This window comes from Cricetulus griseus, chromosome 3, assembly GCF_003668045.3.
Source record: "Cricetulus griseus strain 17A/GY chromosome 3, alternate assembly CriGri-PICRH-1.0, whole genome shotgun sequence".
NCBI lineage: Eukaryota > Metazoa > Chordata > Mammalia > Rodentia > Cricetidae > Cricetulus > Cricetulus griseus.
In genome coordinates, this window is record NC_048596.1 from 105,873,479 (window position 1) to 105,890,775 (window position 17,297).

General features: G+C 38.0%; 1 long non-coding RNA gene across 1 annotated transcript; it reads right to left on the reverse strand.

Moving 5' to 3' along the window:
• Positions 1–2,897: 2,897 nt before the first annotated feature.
• LOC107979431 lies at positions 2,898–7,119 on the reverse strand. The gene is made up of 3 exons (XR_003483826.2): positions 6,842–7,119; positions 5,140–5,326; positions 2,898–3,513 (listed from the first exon to the last, which is right to left on the reverse strand). It is a non-coding gene; the product is annotated as an uncharacterized LOC107979431 (long non-coding RNA).
• Between the last annotated feature and the right edge of the window lie 10,178 nt (positions 7,120–17,297).

Genomic DNA, 17,297 nt, shown 5'->3' on the forward strand with positions numbered 1-17,297 from the left:
TCCATTGGAGTTCTGCCCTTTCTGAATAGAAATGAAGGAGGAGTGGATGAGGGTGGGAACAGAGGCAGGTGGAAGAGGGATTTGGAGGAGAGGAGAGAGGAGAAACTGTGGCTGGGGTGTAAAATAAATAAATAATATTTCCTTAGACAAATAGTAGTCAAAGTATCAGAAGTATCTAAATTTTAGCTATGATGTAAATAAACTGAATGTGGGCATTAACAAGGCATTGAACTGGACTTGTGCAAGTAGAATGGTTGTGGGCCCATAATCTAACAGAAAACTTGGCTCAGCATTAAAAGATTGATGATTATATATGTGATCCACAAGCTAGGGGTAGGAGGAGAGAGGTGGAAGAATTGGCTTACATATGAAGTTATGACTGAAGGAGTGGCTTGAGTAATTTAAGGAAAAGCCGGTTCTTTGGCTGTCAAGGTAGGCATTCAGGAAGAAACCCTATCTTAAATTGCAGCATGAGGCTACCCACTATACCCAGTCTCACCCCTAAATCTGAAACCTAAACTTCTTTTCCTACTACCAGTAGGTTCATTATATACTCCAACCTCTTATATAACTGATAATAGTCACTCAACATGCTACTTTCCCTGAATTTAATATTTATGTTCCTCTTCCAAACTTTTGCAAATTAGCTCTCTGACTAGTAAGGAAGAACTGGATTTTTTCACCTATCTCCACAGCCAGCAGAATATAAGAGAAGAGTCTAAACAACTAAGAAAAGTAGTTCAGACTTGACAACTGCCTACTCCAGACTTGTTTAAGGGTAAAAATTTCTATTTTATGCAGAATTGATGAGACTGCCCAATACAGCTGAGAAATAAGGAAAAATCACACTGACTGACACCACCAGCTCTTTGCTTAGCTTTGTACTTAGTTCTCACAACTCTGTGAGGCAGGTTTGTTAGTCTCATTTTCTAGATAAGAAAATGGACTCATAGCAGACAAGTTATTTTAATTGGATCACATAGATAGTCAAAGGAAGGAGATGCTTATGTCTTCCTTACTCTACCTTTCCCTTCAATTCTATCTCTCATACACTTCTGAAGTTGTAGTTGATTTGCAATATTGCTGAATCCACAGAAAGGTCAAGAGGTTTAGAGTTTCCCCTAGTCATAATGGACAGCAGAAACCTAAAGGAGACTATTAACTATACCCCCATTACTATTTTCATCACAATGCAAGCAAGATAGCCATCGGGCACTTCAAATTAAGCGAGGCATGGAGGAGCACTCAAGCACACTAGAGGGCCCTTGCACACATTTCAGTAATTTGGACTGGGCTTCTTCTAACCACTCATTGACCAATGCAGTTCTTGTCACTGATGCTTTTGCTCTGTCTCTCATTTTTCTCCTGTGTCTGTATGGGAATGATTTTGTAGGGTAAGGGTTCCACCTGGAGGCTGATAGGGTATCTGGAACTTCCTGAGCAGTATCATGGGAGAAGCAACTTATACAAGCACTGGCAGAACAAATGCTCAAGAAAATGCATAAACATCATTGTAATCATAGCAGCTCTTGTTTATTCACTGAGTACCTCATTAGCTCTGGAAACTGCACCAAGCTTGAGCTTCACAGCATCCTCACATTCAATCCTCATTACATTTTTAAAACAATACCTTTATGGTGCCCATGCTAGAGATATCTGAAATTTCAAAGCCAATATTTTTTCTTAATTAATTCTGCTATTAAGTATTGAAGAGGAAATTAAAACACAGGTTTCCATAAACACATTTGAGACTTTTAGTAGTGTTGCATACTGAATCTCTAAATGATAGAAATAGCAGAGAGTGACTAGAAGCCTAGAGAGCCAAACTATCATCTTGTCCTCCAGCCTAAGTCTCAGGGGGAAAGTAATAAAACAGTTGGGATGCTCCATTCATGCCATTATGCCCTCTCTAGAAACTATTAAATTTCTGTCACAAGCAATCAGACTTAAGTCCATTCACATTCATGTGTAAATAAATCATAATCGATAAAGCTTAAAGCTTAATTATTTATTTATTCAGATTGATTATTTAAGCCTAACAAAACTAAAGCAAATTTCATTATTTTATCATGTAATTAATTATTTACACCTAAATTAGGATAAACAAGGTTTGGTTTATCAGCTGGTATTAGAAAACCCCAGTCAGGTCTTGACAAGCCCTGGCTTTTTCTTTCTTCTCTCAGTCCCTGGTTTCTAGACTCTCTTTCTTCCCAGCAACTACCAACCAGTCCTATCTCAGAAATCTTTTCTCCAAGGCATAGCTCCAGAATAGAATATCAACTCTCCAGGAACCCTAATTCTTTTGAATTTTGAAAACAAATTCCTGATTGTGTTGCATTTTAAGGATTTCCTTCTGGAGTACAGTGACTAAGCAAACAGAAATTACCAAGGGGTAAATAGTCCTTTGTATTCTCCAAGATGGTCACAGCTCTGAGACCCATTGACTCAAATGCTGACTCTAATACTCTCACTGTTTGTGTTGACTCTGTCTCTACTTTCAAACCTGAATGGACCTGTATCAAGACCTGACAATATACAATGGCAGAAGTGATGTCACGCACCTTCTAACTCAGAAAATAGCCTAACCATTTTCCTTGGCTTCTTAAGATGGTTGGTGTCTGAATCTAGCCACTATAATATAAATCATCTCAAATTAGTCCAAGGGCTGGAGCACGAGAAGACTCAGATAGGTGTTCTGGTCAACAGGCTAAATTTTCTCATTCTGTGCTCCAAGCCATCATAATACTTTAAGATTCTTCTCTAACAGTTCATAAGATAATCTTCCCTCTTTTCTATCTCCCGATAGTTTGGAGCTGATTGAAAATAAACAGCTTTAGTCTCCAACTGAATTCTTGTTGTACAATAGCAAATTAATGAATGATTCAACTAAAATGCCATGTTGTTTTAAGTGTTTATTTATTCAATAACTATGTAAAACATTAATTCTTAGTGCTTGGATTAAGAAAAGCTACCTGTAAAACATACCAATTGAATTAAGTATTAGAAAATTGGGGCTGGACTAGAGCTTTCTTTAATATGATGTTTTTATTAATTCCTTAAGAACTTTCTATATGCATAAAATTTATTTTTTATTATATTCACACCCAACTTCTCCCCCAACTCTTGTCATAACTATCCCCTACTTCCCCACCTCCTCCAAAAATGTATGTCCCGCCTCGCCTCTTTTCCTCTCTCCCTCCCTATCTCTCCCCAATCTCTCATAGACCACTGTTTCCAATTTTGTTGCTCACGGATTTGAGCCATCACTGGAGCATGGTCATCCTACCAGGGATCACACCATTAAAGAAAACTGACTCTCCCTCCTCAAGAAGCATTAGCTCCTTAGTTAGGGAAACTGCAGCTGTCCCTTCCCCAATCCATGCTGGAATGTTAACTGGCTTGATCTTGTACAGGTCTCATGTAGGAAACTGCAGCTGCTGTGAGTTCATGAATGGAGCAGTCGTGTCATGTGCAGATGTTTCTCTTGGACTGGAACATTCTAAACAGATAGTTCTGAATAAAGATTCAGAGACAGTAAAATGATTAGCATTTCTGAGGCAGAAATTCATGAAATAGGAACATCAGTCTCAAGAGAAATAATGAAGAAGAATTGTTAAAGCAGGATATAAATAGCAATACAATGATTTAAATAAACTTTGGGGATTTGACTACATCTATTGGACCCTGGGAATTACTGAACGATTTTAAGAAAGCATGCATAGGTATCATGTTTCCTCTAAATGACACATCAAAATTTTAAATCATTGTTTATAGAATAATTTGTATATATTTAATTGAATTTTATAAAAACATGTGGACATACTACATCCATACTCTTCTAGCTTCCTTTCTGGTTTTTTTTTTTTTTTTGAGAAAATACTCTGACCAAAATCAACTTAGAGACAGGATTTATTTGAATTTCACTCCTTCTCACATTTCATTATTGAGGTTGGAATTCAAGCAGGAATTTGAACCAGAAATTGAAAAGGAATGCTATTTTCTGGTTTTCTGCCAGATTTATTATCCAAGCTAGCTTTTTTATGTAACTCAGGACCACCTGCTTGCAGAATGGTGCTACCCAGGATGGGCTGAGTCTTTCTATATCAAGTCATGATCAAAACAATGTCCCATAGACATATACATATGTCAATATGATCTGGACAATATTTTAGTTGATAGTCCCTTCTCAGGTGATTCTAGACTGTGTTGAGTTGACAGATAAAGAAAGCTACCTAGCTATGTTTTGGATTTTTGTTTTGGTTTGGTTTGGTTTGATTTTTTTTTCCTAGACAGGGTTTCTCTGTATTGCTTTGGAGCCTGTCCTGGAACTCAATCTGTAGACCAGGCTGGCCTCGAACTCACAGAGATCCACCTACCTCTGCCTCCCTAGTGCTGGGATTAAAGGTGTGCACCACCAACGTCCACTATATGTTTAAAGAGAAATCTGGAACTAGGGAATTGCACAGAGATCCACAAGGGTGACCCCAACTAGGACCCTAAGCAATAATGGAGAAGCTACCTTAAATGCCCTTCTGCTATAATGGGAATGATGACTACCTTAAATGTCATTCTAGAGCCTTCATCCAGTAGCTGAAGGCAGAGATCCATAGCCAAGCACTGACCCAAACTCCTGGAACCCAGTTTCTGAGAGGGAGGAGTGATGAACAAAGGGGCCAGGGTCATGCTGGGAAAACCCACTGAAGCAGCTGACCTGAGCAAGTGAGAACTCATGGATCCCAGTCTGACAGCTAGCGAACCAACACAGGACCAAACCAGGCCCCCTGAACGTGGGTGTCAGCTAGGAGCTATGGGGCCTCTGGCAGTGGAACCAGAATGTATCCCTAGTGTACAAACGGACTTCAGGAGTCCATTTCCCATGGGTGGATACTCTCTTAGCCTAGATACACAGGGGAGGGCCTAGGCCCTGCCCCAAATGATGACAGATTTTTATGATCCCTCATGGAAGGCCTCACCCTCCCTGGGGAGTGAATGGGGGATGGGATGGGGGCTCGGGGTGGGGCATGGGAGGATGGGAGGGAGCAGGAACTGGGATTGATATGTAAAATAAGATTGTTTCTAATTTAAATAAAATCTATTTTAAAAAGAACACTAACTAGGACATATACCTAATATTCATACCTTATGTTAGCATTCTTGGTGAAAATACTGTTCCTGAGTGGGACAGTGTTATGTCCTTGACTTTCTCTGAGAATAAGAGGTATGCTTTGAGGCAGCTGGCATGCTATGACAAGTTTCCCAAGTCACCGTACAATGGAGCTCCAGATGGAATCACTGGTCAGGCCTCCTATAGCTCTCTCCTGTAAATCTGACATGATGAGAGGATCATTAGCCAGAGAGAAACAGCAGGATTATTAACTTCAGCTGTACATCAGACAGCACTGTGCAGAGAATCCTTGCCAAATAGCCTGAAGCTGATGTTTCTTTGACAACTGCAGGTAGGGACCAGTTTCTATTACTTGTGGCTCTAAGGGAAAAGTTAGTATAACTTTTAAAATAATATAACAGGATTTCCATTAAAAAATAGACTCCTGTCCTATGTCAATCCATGTGTAATTCATCAAGCATAATAAATAACTAGGAACCAGCCACCTTATACTGTTTGATTTAGTCCTGTCTCTATAATCATGAAAGTAGGTCCATTACAGTATTTATATTAGAAATAGTAAATCTTAAGTTCAAGAACATTTAGTAATAGGCTATGGTCATATACTAATAGATAATTTTACACACATGCTGGTTATAGTTGTTTCTCTCTTCCATCAACCACTTCTCTCACATATGACAGCCACTGATATTAGAAGTACAAAAATCAAGTAAAATATTATCCTTGGTCTTAAGAACCTCACAGACCATATGTGAACAAGGAACAATGAATTAAGAGCCAAATAGAAATATTAGTGAAAATCAGGAAAGGAATAAAAAGAAAACAATTACATGAGTTAAAAGAAGCCTGAAAAGGATGCTTCAGCAGTGATTTCCCCAAATGGACATTACCACCATGGCAATTCCTAGAAGACTCTGGGCTTTCAGAAAGACAAGTCCATCAAAAGTTTCTGAATCAGTTAAATATTGTAATCATTAATACGTGAATGAAATATTGAAATAAAACTAAGAAAGGGAGTCATTCATTATCATAGAGTAGATAGTCAAAACTCAAACAACACTAGAAAATGCATCGTTATTCTTGAAAGGCATAGAGAAAATATCTTGATAAGTCTCTTTTGTCCTGGCTATATAAAAATTTCTTAATACAATTATGGAGAGGAAGGGATTCTGGGAAAAAACTATCATTTAAATGCATATAGAAAACAACTTTAAGTAAATTCAGCATTCTTTCTTAATTAAAACACTGAATAAATAAGAATATTTATTTAAATTGAAGAAAATTTCCTTAAACTGAACAACAATTTTTTAAAACCTGCAAGAAGTATAATAAGTGATATAAATTAAAATGGAGACTGGTAATCTGTATGTATGTGGGGGTGCATAAATATCTGTAACAATATTAAAGAAGAAGGGATTATTAACTTCAGAGGAGGACATGGGAAGACTTAGAGCAGGGAGGGAGGGACATGAGTGATGGAGGTGTGGAACTGATATATGAAGTTCACAAAAAATATTAAATTAAGGGCGGGGCAGTGACTAGAAGTCCTAAACAGGCATCATAGACAACTTATACTTTCCTTAACTTGCTAATATATGTAGCAATTTAAATTAAAACAAATAATTCCTTATAAATGGCCATTAGAATAAACCAGAACTGAAGATCCTCCATTCAGAAGTACCCAACAAAGTTATAATCATGTCAAGGGACACTTACCCCTGGGATAGATTGGATGGACGGATGTCTATACTTTTCTACTTCTCCTAGACAGGAGCTGTTTCCTCACAGCTCTTCAGCGAATTCCAAACCAGTTTAGAGCTTCCCAGTTCATGAATGGCTATTTGCGGAAAGAAACACTCAAAATCTTATTTTGCCTCTGTTTCCTTTTTGACAAAGTTAAAATGTTAAACAGAGCCCCTTTAAAAATCAAAGACACTATAGGAATGGCCATTATTGTTGCATCTCTTTTTTACTACACTAGAAATAAAACTAAGCATACCAAACCAAGAGGAAGTGTGGGGGGGGATAAAAAGGACTATTATACTTTGTGGTCTAAATTATTATCTACTTCAAAAACCCAAAAGAATTTTCTGACAGATTACCAGGTCAAATATTCTACAATTCTAGAAAAATAAAACTATATTAAAGTCTCTTAATTAAAACCAATGTTATAAAATCATTTTTCTCCAAAATTAAAATGTCAAATTTCAATCAAATATCAATGGATTGTTCATGTGATTTGACAGTCTAATTCTAAAACAGATTTGGGAAAGGAAAGGCAGAGAATAATCATTCAGAAATATGATGTTGAAACATGTGCTGGAGCCAACGTTACAGATCAGTGGGGAGAACATAGAAAGAATTCCTTTAAAAAGAGACAAGCTATGAATCTTATGGGAAAGCACCAAGTTCAAGTAGGGTGGTGGTGGTGCTGAGCATGTTATGAATTATACTAGTACAGTGGTACCCAACCTTCCTAATTCTATGACCATTTTACAGTTCCTCGTGCTGTGGTTACTCCCAACCACAAAATTATTTCATTGCTGCTTCATAACTGTAATTTTGCTACTATTATGAATCATAATGAAAATATCTGATATTCAACCCTGAAGGGGCCATGGACCACAGGTTGATGTACTAATAATTTCACCAGCCACTTGAGGGGTAAAAGTTGAAGAGCATTATCTCTGCCCCTGTGCTGATGCTCCCCCTGTTTTGATGGGTATAAACCATGAGAAGAATGTCAGTCCATTCAATATCATCAATGATGCTTCTTGTACCACTTACTTCTTCACCTACCTTGCAAAGGTTATCCATGATAACTTTAACATTGTGGAAGAAATAGTGATCACAGTCTATGTCCCTTTCCACTCAGAAGGCTGTGCATGGTCCATCTAGGAAACTGTGACACTATAGCCACATGATATACCTAATAACATCTCTGCATTCACTGGCACTGCCAAGCTAGTGAAAAAGTAATCTTAGCACTGGCATGTCTTTCCATGTTACTACCCTTAATGTGTGCCTGTGTATCTGAAATACTGCCAGGAGAAGGTGTTCAAATATAATGGCATCAAGAAGGTGATAAACCAGGTGTCAGAGCCCCTAAAAGGCAACCTGGACCAGGTTGTCTCCTGTAACTTAAGAACACCCACTTTTCCACCTTCAGGGGCCTCTTTTGCCCTTAACAAGCACTTTGCCAAACATATTTTCTGCTATTGCAACAAATGAACTACAGCACCAGGGCAGTGGACCTCATAGTCCATATGACCTTCAAGGAGTAAGAAGCTGTGGACAACCCACTCTAGCAAAAACACAAAAAGAAGAGGAAGATCCTCAGTTACTGTGGAGTCCCTGTCCCAACTCATCTCACATCAAATTAAGTATCTCTCATTATTTTAAATCCCAGACCTCAAAGTAAGGAGCCAGAATTCATTGACTCCCTATGGGAAGCCTTACGCTTTCTGAGGAGTGGATGAGGTTTGAGGTGGGGAGAAGAGGGGGACAGCAGGAGGAGGGAAGGGAGTGGGAAGTGGAATTGGTGTGTAAAATGAGAAGACTGTTTTTAAAATAAAAATGACATAAAAAGAAAAAAAATAAATGAATCCAGACCCACAGAAAAAGAGGAGGGGCCGAGGGAGCCCTACACTCTATTATTGTCATTAAAGCTCACTGAACACAGCCACGCCCAAAAGGCTAAAATAAAATAATTATTTTTAAAAATTTAGCTGGAATGTATTATTTTGAACCATATAAAACTGGCATCCTTATAGGTCAAGAAATGAACAACTGTTATCAATCACTTAGTTAAGCTGAAATAATTAATTCCTATAACCCATTAAGAGAAAAGTATGCATAACCATAGAAAAATGAGCAACTAACATAAGCCAGCATTTAATAGAAGTGGAAGCAGCTGTCCAAAAACAACTCAATAGACAATAAACATTAAGATTAAGGAAAATTGAAATTAAACTCAGAATGATATGCAATTTCACATCTATTGGCTTGGCAGAAATTATGAATTCTAGCAGTGCTAAGAAAGCCATGGCGGTGAACATACTGCAGGAAATATAGAGCAAAGAGACTTCTCAGTCAGTTTTCCTACTCAATCTTGAGGTTGACCACCCTCAGTGTTTCTTGACGTCTGGATCCCATCCAGCCCCAGAATAATAATACCTGAAGACAGTCCTGGACGCTGCACTCCCACAGGCTAGCCTACAATGATTGGATTTGTTCATAGATAATATGAATAGAAATAACACTATTGAGCTATGATTTAAATAGAATCCTATTCCTTAAGGGAGTACTTTTTAGCTGGAGAATGCACCAATATCAGCTGTGAAGAACTATAAATATTTCATAACCCCACCATTAGAATTTCTGATACAGAAGGTGTTCAGTGAAACACAAAAATTTACATTTGTGACAAGCCCTTGGGAGTTCCTTAGTAGATAACAGCCCCTGTAGCAGTCTCCCTCTGTCTTCCAGAAATTGGGCCATACTCCCCAACAGTCTCTGTCCCTGGACAGAGAGTTGCTAATAAAGCTTAGACTGCTAAGCCCTTGCAGTCTCCATTTTTTCTTCCAACTATAGCCAAATGCAAGACAACTTTGAATTAAAATGTACTTTTATCTGGTGCATTCCTGCCTTGAGACTCATAGCACATAGAGTAGGCTAAGCTGGGCCATGTGGTATGGAACTGGATCCCCTCCCCAGCATATAAGAGCGAGTAGCTATCTTCATCCTACAGAATCAAAGGCTTAAATCACTCTCCCTCTAAGACCACAACATGTTGTCTCTGGTATAATACTAATAACTCTTCTAATATTCTTGGAACTGAGTGGTTTGTGTCTTCAGGGCTCCTTGTGGTCACTTATGGCTATGGTGCTTTATCTTTTCTAACATACTATGCTAAAGGGTGTTTCTCCTCAAGATCCCCACCATATTGTTCAGGATGGCTCTCTGCCGCAATGGTCTCCCATTTCAATATCCAATCATGGCTGCTTGCAGTTGTGGTGCTATCTGTTCTAATAAAGGTGGTGATCTTAGGTGCCTTTCCAGACTCCCCATCTCTCTTCCTAACAGTACTAATGCTACTGGTCTCAAGACCACATTTTAAATGTTCTTTCTTTGGAGAATATATTTTTATCTATTGTAGATTGAGAATAAAGGAGTCATGTACTGGAAGGAAGTTTGATATACAGTTAAATAGATTACTTCTGTTAATAGTCACATCTTGAGAGCTAAAATACAGAATCACACTGAATGTCAAAATTCACTCAGATATTACTTACACACACACACACACACACACACACACACACACAACACACACACACACACACACACACACGGACACGGACACAAGATACTGAGATACAATTCAGCAGTTAAAAAAAAAGAAATGCTTTCACTTTCAGCATGAATGAACCTGTAGAACATTGTGATAAGTAAAATAAGCCAGGCACAGAATATAAAATCAACATAATCTTACCCACTCATATGTGTACTCCAAAATAATATGAACTCAAAGAAATAGAAAATAGAATGGCAGTGAATTAGGAGTAAGAACAAAGGTTAAGTTAGGAGAGGTGATGGTCAAAAGAATATAGAATTTCACAAAGAAGGAATAGTTTTCAGACACCCATTGCATAAAACTTTAGAACTCTTAAGACACAGAAGAACATACTTATGAGGGAGAAAGACTCACCAAGTCTGCAGATTTACATAAGTAATACTTTAGAAATTGTTACATTACTGCAAATCAGTCTACAGAAACAATATAATACCTATCGAAATATTAATGGCCTTCTTTATAGAACTAGAAAAATTCATATGGAAGCAGTAAAGACAAATTCATATGGAAGCCATCAAATAGCCAAAGCAATTCTCAGCAAAAAGAGCAATGCTAAGTAAGGGTATTAAAATACCCATCTTCAAATTATGCTACAAAACCAAAGGGGGAAAGGCATCATGATGCTAGTGTAGGATAGGCACACAAGCTAAAGAATTACAATAAGGGACGCAGAAGTAAATTTGCATAGATACAACATCTGATTTTCAACAAAAATGCAAAAATACAACATGAAAAAAAATAGCCTCTATAGCAAAAAGTACTGGAAAAACTGTAATGAAACTTAAGTTCGTTTGAGTAAAAATGACCCCCCCCATAGGCTCATATATTTAAATACTTAGTCACCAGGGAATGGAATTCTTTTAAAAGGATTATGAAGACTAGGAGCTGTGGCTTTGTTGAAGGAAGTGTATTACTAGGAGTTGGGTTTTAAGGTTTCAAAAAGCCAATGCTAGGCCACGACTCTCTGACTTACAGATCTTTTTTTTTTCTTTTTCTTTTTTTTTTATTAGCAAGAAAATTATTTTACATGTCAATCCAAGGTCCCTCTTCCTCCCCTCCTTCCCTGCCCCCCCCAACTAACACCCTACCCATCTCATACCCTTTCTGCTCCCCAGGAAGGGTGAGGCCTTCCATAGGGGGTCTTCAAAGTCTGTCATATTCTTTGGGATAGGGCCTAGGCCAACCCTCTTGTGTCTAGGCTCAGAGAGTATCCCTCCTTGTGGGATGGGCTCCTAAAGTCCATTCCTATGGTAGCGATAAGTACTGATCCACTACAAGAGGCCCCATAGATTTCCAAGGTCTCCTCACAGACACCCATATTCAGGGAGTCTGGACCCCTTTGCTCACCAGTCCTCCTTCTCTGCATCTGGATTTCAGTTCAGTTCAAGGTTTAGCTGTGGGTGTCTGCTTCTACTTCCACCAGCTGCTGGATGAGTGCTATTCAATGGCATATGAATTAGTCATCAATCTCATTAACTGGAGAGGGCATTTAAGGTAGCCTCTCCTCTGTTGCTTAGATTGTTAGTTGGTGTCATCTTTGTAGCTCTCCAGACATTTCCCTAGTGCCTGATTTCTCTTTAAACTTATAAAGTCTCCCTCTATTATATTATCTCTTATCTTGCTCTCTTCTGTTCTTCCCCCAACTCAAAGGATTGCCAGCCTGCAGCCCAGGCTGCCGGAGAGGCTGGTAAACAAGAAAGACCCTAAGAGAGACATACATGGTCCCCTGGAGAAGGGGAAAGGAACAATATCTCCTGAGAAAATTGGGAGCATGGGGGAGGGAACTAGGAGAATGAGAAGGGGAGAAGAGGAGGGGTGAGGAAGACATAATGGGACAGGGAGGTTGAGTTGGGGAAGAACAGAAGAGAGCAAGATAAGAGATAATATAATAGAGGGTGACTTACAGATCATAGCTAATTCTCTAGCACCACACTTCAATGCCACCATGCTCCCAGACACCATGCTCTCAGACATAATGATGATGATAATGAACTAACCCTCTGAAACTGTAAGCAAACCCTCAATTAAATGTTTTCCTTTGTAAAAGTTGCCTTGGTCATGGAATTTCTTCATAGCAATAGGACAGTAGTTAAGAACCACGTCCATATGTCTCACCTTCTTAAAAACTAATTCAAAATAAGTTAAAGATCTTAAAATCAGACTTGAAACTTTGAAACATCAAGAGAAAAACACTTCAACATATAAGTATAGGCGAAAATAAATTGAGCAGAGTTCTTGAGAGAATTATAAATTACAAATGTACAAATTAAAACCTGATAAACTTATCAGAGAAATGAAAAATCAAAACTACATGAGGAACCATTTCATTCCAGTTGTATAATGGCTATTATCAGGAAAACAACAAAGCCAGGAAGGATATGTGGGGAAAGAACCATTGTGCACTTCTGATAAAATGCAAATTAGGGAAACCACCAGACATGTTGAAACCAGTATGGGAGTTCTTTAATGACTTAAGAATAAAATTATTATGTAACCTATGTTATACTGTTCCTGAAAATATATCCAAAGGAATCAGTCAAACCACAATAGATACACCTGTGCATTCGTGTTACAACTAGAATCAACTGAGAAACCTATCAATAGGTGAACAGGCCATGACCTACTTTAGGGTTGCCCTCACGGGAGTGACAAGACAAACATACAGAAAATGTAGAATTGGGGATGTTCTATGTGCTCTGATGATGGACCAGCAGGTTAGAAACTGAGAATATTTTATATTGCTGGGTAAGGAGGAGACAGGTTGGTTAATCTCCATAGGAGGTCTCTGAAGCAGAGCAGTTTAAGGTTGCCATCCTCCAGGAGGAGGAAACTGTGATTTATACTTTCTGAATACACAGGTTTTATCTAAAAGTCAATCATTTGTGACATCCATTCTTGGACTGGAGGAAGTCTTTGACATGCTTCTGAGCCTCACTTAGGAAAGGTTCTACCACTACCATGGGTCCTGAAAACTGGAGTCCTTGACATGCCATGCTCATAATTACAGCTACCCAGGACTCCTTCCCCTACCCACATGAACAGATAAAAAATGTGGTATATGCATGCAATGTAGTACTCTTCATACACAAAGAAGAAATTATGTAATGTAAAGGAAAGTGACTGGCCAGCATACTACCTGAAACAAGCCAGACTCAAAGCATCATATATTTTCTCATGTATCTAGACATGAAAGCAGAAGGAACACTATTTGGAGGAAAGGGTAGACCAGTGGGAGAGGGAGGTGAATATAGAGGGTGGTATGAGGGGGGATATGACAGATATATATTAGATACATGTGCAAAATGTCATAATGCCGTGGATCATTTTATACAGATAATATTAACTAATAAAACTATAATAGCTTCTAAAATAACAGAAAATACACACATCAGATGTTAAAATCCAGATTTCACAAAGAAGAAGCCTAAGGTTCTTGGAAGGTTTTCTTTCTAATAACCCACAGGTAACCCCCCAAGAGATGAGACAGAGCGTGTTCTGATTATAACCCTAGTGCTCTGTGCCCTATGCCCTATGTGTTCCAGTGAACCACATCAGCTCTGCAATTGGGATCCTTGATACGGGAAGATCACTGTTGCCTGCTATATGGAAACACATAATCATTTTCTATTATCCTAGTGGAAACTGAGGAATCCTGTACATACAGTGTTTTCAAGGTTTAAAAAAGACATTAATATACAGTTGTCTTATCAAGCTATAAACCTGCTGAGTACAATTCATTTCAGTATATGTTAACTTAGCAAATATTTATGCTATCCTTATAAATTTTCGAAACAAACGGTCTCAATGTTGTAAAAACAATAATCTATAGAGTTGACCTAATATCTTTACCTAGTGCCTCTCTGGACTCTGAGCAAATCAGAAAGTTAAAACAAACAAGCAAACCAAACTATATATAGTTGAAGGAGTAAGAGAAAGTGTCCATAAAACAGTCTAAAAGAATCCATGTGCACTAAGCCATCCCTACAGAGAATACTACACAAAATACTTCAGACTAAAGACAGGAATAAACATAACTGAGAAACTCTAAAGAAGAAAACAAATGAAGTTATAATTACTGAAAAATGAAGTATAATTAAGAACACAAACAGCACAAAAGCAACACAGTGATTGTAGTTGACAAATATCTTTCAACAATAACAATAACTCAACTCTCCAATTAAAACACACAGGTTTAATGAATGGATTAAGAAACAAAATCTGCTTTGTACAAGAAAGTCAGCTTTAAAGATATGTACTGCACCAAAGTGAGTAGATGGAAAGAAGTAGTCCAAGCAAATGGGAGCAAAGGGCAGGCATTGCTATCCTAATAACTGACAAAAGAGACTTCAAATGAAAATTAACCAAAAGAGATAAGGAGAGACACTCCAGTCTAAGCAATGGAACTATTAACCAATAAGATATTATAATATTAAACATAAATGCACCAAACTCTGATGCACCCAAATTTATAAAAAAGTATTTTACTGGAGTTAAAGAAAAAATACTAACAACAGTACAATAATAAGTAATCCTCATACTGCACTGATACCCCAAGTCACCTGAACAGAAAAACAAGCATAGAAACATCAGAATTAAGTGACATTGTGCATCAAATAAACTCACCAGATATCTACAGAATATTCCACCTAAACACCAAAGGATATAATTCTCTTCAGTGACCCATGGAAGCTTCTCTAAAATAAGCAACATCCTGAACCAACTCTTTTTTATTTATTTAATATTTTATTACTTCTTGTGGTGAAGTATATTTGTAAAGGAAATTTTTCTCTAATGGACATGCTATATTACATAGCAACATCTATATAATTATCCATTTTTTGAAACATTAGGGAATTCCCAGTTTCTTTTTTTTCCTCAGATTTTTTTTTTATTTAAGTTAGAAACAATCTTGTTTTACATGTCAATCCCAGTCCCTCTCCCTCCCCTACTCCCTTGCCCCCAACAATTCCCTATCGCATCCCCTTTCTGATCCCCAGGGATGGTGAGTCTTCCATGGGGATCTTCAAAGTCTGCTGGACCAACTGTTGCTCTTTTTTTTCTGTTTTTCAAATCTGGGTTTCTCTGGATGTCCTGGAACTTGCTTTGTAGACCAGACTAGCCTTGAATTCACTGAGATCTTCCTGCCTCTACCTCTAGAGTGCTGGGATTAAAGCCATGTGACAATACTTCCTGACTACAACTCTTGCTCTTAATGTCTGTTTCTGTGACAAGAGACACCGAATTATGAGAATTTATACCATTTCCTCAGATTCTTTGTTAAATTTAGTCATATCAGGAATATTTGAAGTTGTAGCTAAGCACCGAGGCGCTTTAAGGTGTCTTATACTACTATAATAAATAAGATTATCACTACAGTGATTTGAGACCATCATTTCTCTACAGGCATGGAAATAAACAATACATTTACTGCTATTCAAGCTTTAAGTTAACTTTGTTTCTCTGTAACACTACAAAAATAGAAGAACCGAAAAGCTTACATGAGTTTACAGGGCTTACCAGCAGAAACAACTTTCTACTCCTATATACCCTTCAGAGGGAGAAAATGTGCCAGCAAGATAACACAGTAATTCAAAGTACTTGTCATGCAAACCTAAGGGCCACAGTCTGATGCCCAGGAACCTATAGTGGAAGGAAAGAACTAAGGCAAGTTGTCCTCTGACCTCCCACTTGTACAGCTCAGGACCTGCACACATATACAAGTGGCCATGTACACACACACACACACACACACACACACACACACACACACACACACACACACACACACACACAAAATAGCAATAATAGTAATTTTTTAAAAAATAAAACAATACTACCTTACCCATGTGGAGAAAATCAAGGTTTACAAAGAATCACAAAACAGCAGACTTCTGAACACAATTGCTCTAGTATGCCATAGGCATTCAAGTAAAGGTGCTGAGGTAATTTCCCAGTATTGTTACTGCAAAATGCTTTGTAAGTCCTCAGATGCTGTCCACTGTGGGCCACACTCTGTTGCTGCAACTTTGAAGAATAGAGATAAAATTACAACATAAATATTCCCTTTCTTAGAATTAAGCATAATCTGTATCTTAGTCATATGTCTTTCTTCAGTGGCCTAGAAAAGTTTGGAGCATGAGTTTTGGATTTTGGATAACCTCTGCTCAAAATACCTTTCATATCTTTTGGATTAACAGTAGTTTATAGACATGCAGATGAATGTGAGTGCGTCATCTGCATCCTCTGTAGCTTTATTCTTTTTCTTACCTGGAGAGAGTATCCTGAAAGTTAGACAACTTCCTTTGAAAGTCAGCCAGAAGCTTTTGAGAAAGAGCTGTTTGGAACCCAAATGAAAATCTTCCAAACACATGAATTGGTCACCCCACATCCCTCGTCAGGATTTTTAAGCCTATCCTGAGAAATCTAGAAGCTTCCATTTCTTTTCATAGTATTGCCTGACATATGACAGTTGAAGTTCTGAAAATGGGATTTTGTAATGTTATATCCAAAAACATATTTTTGGCACCAATTAAATCAAGAGAGTTCTAAACATTAGCTGAAATAAAAGTCTCCCTCCCCAGTAATGACACTGGTACAAATAATTCAACTGAGTTGACAAGAATGTAATGGAATAATTTTCAAGTGTGGCAAGTTCATAAACCTCTGGCAATGTAACAATCTAGTCTAGACTTTTCTGTTTGGCAGCTGACACACTGTTTATCTTTATTTCAAGAAGCATCTCAAACACTGAAGCAATGCATTCAGGCCAGCATCTCAGTGTCAGAAAAGCACCATAGGATAATGGTTACCATTTAC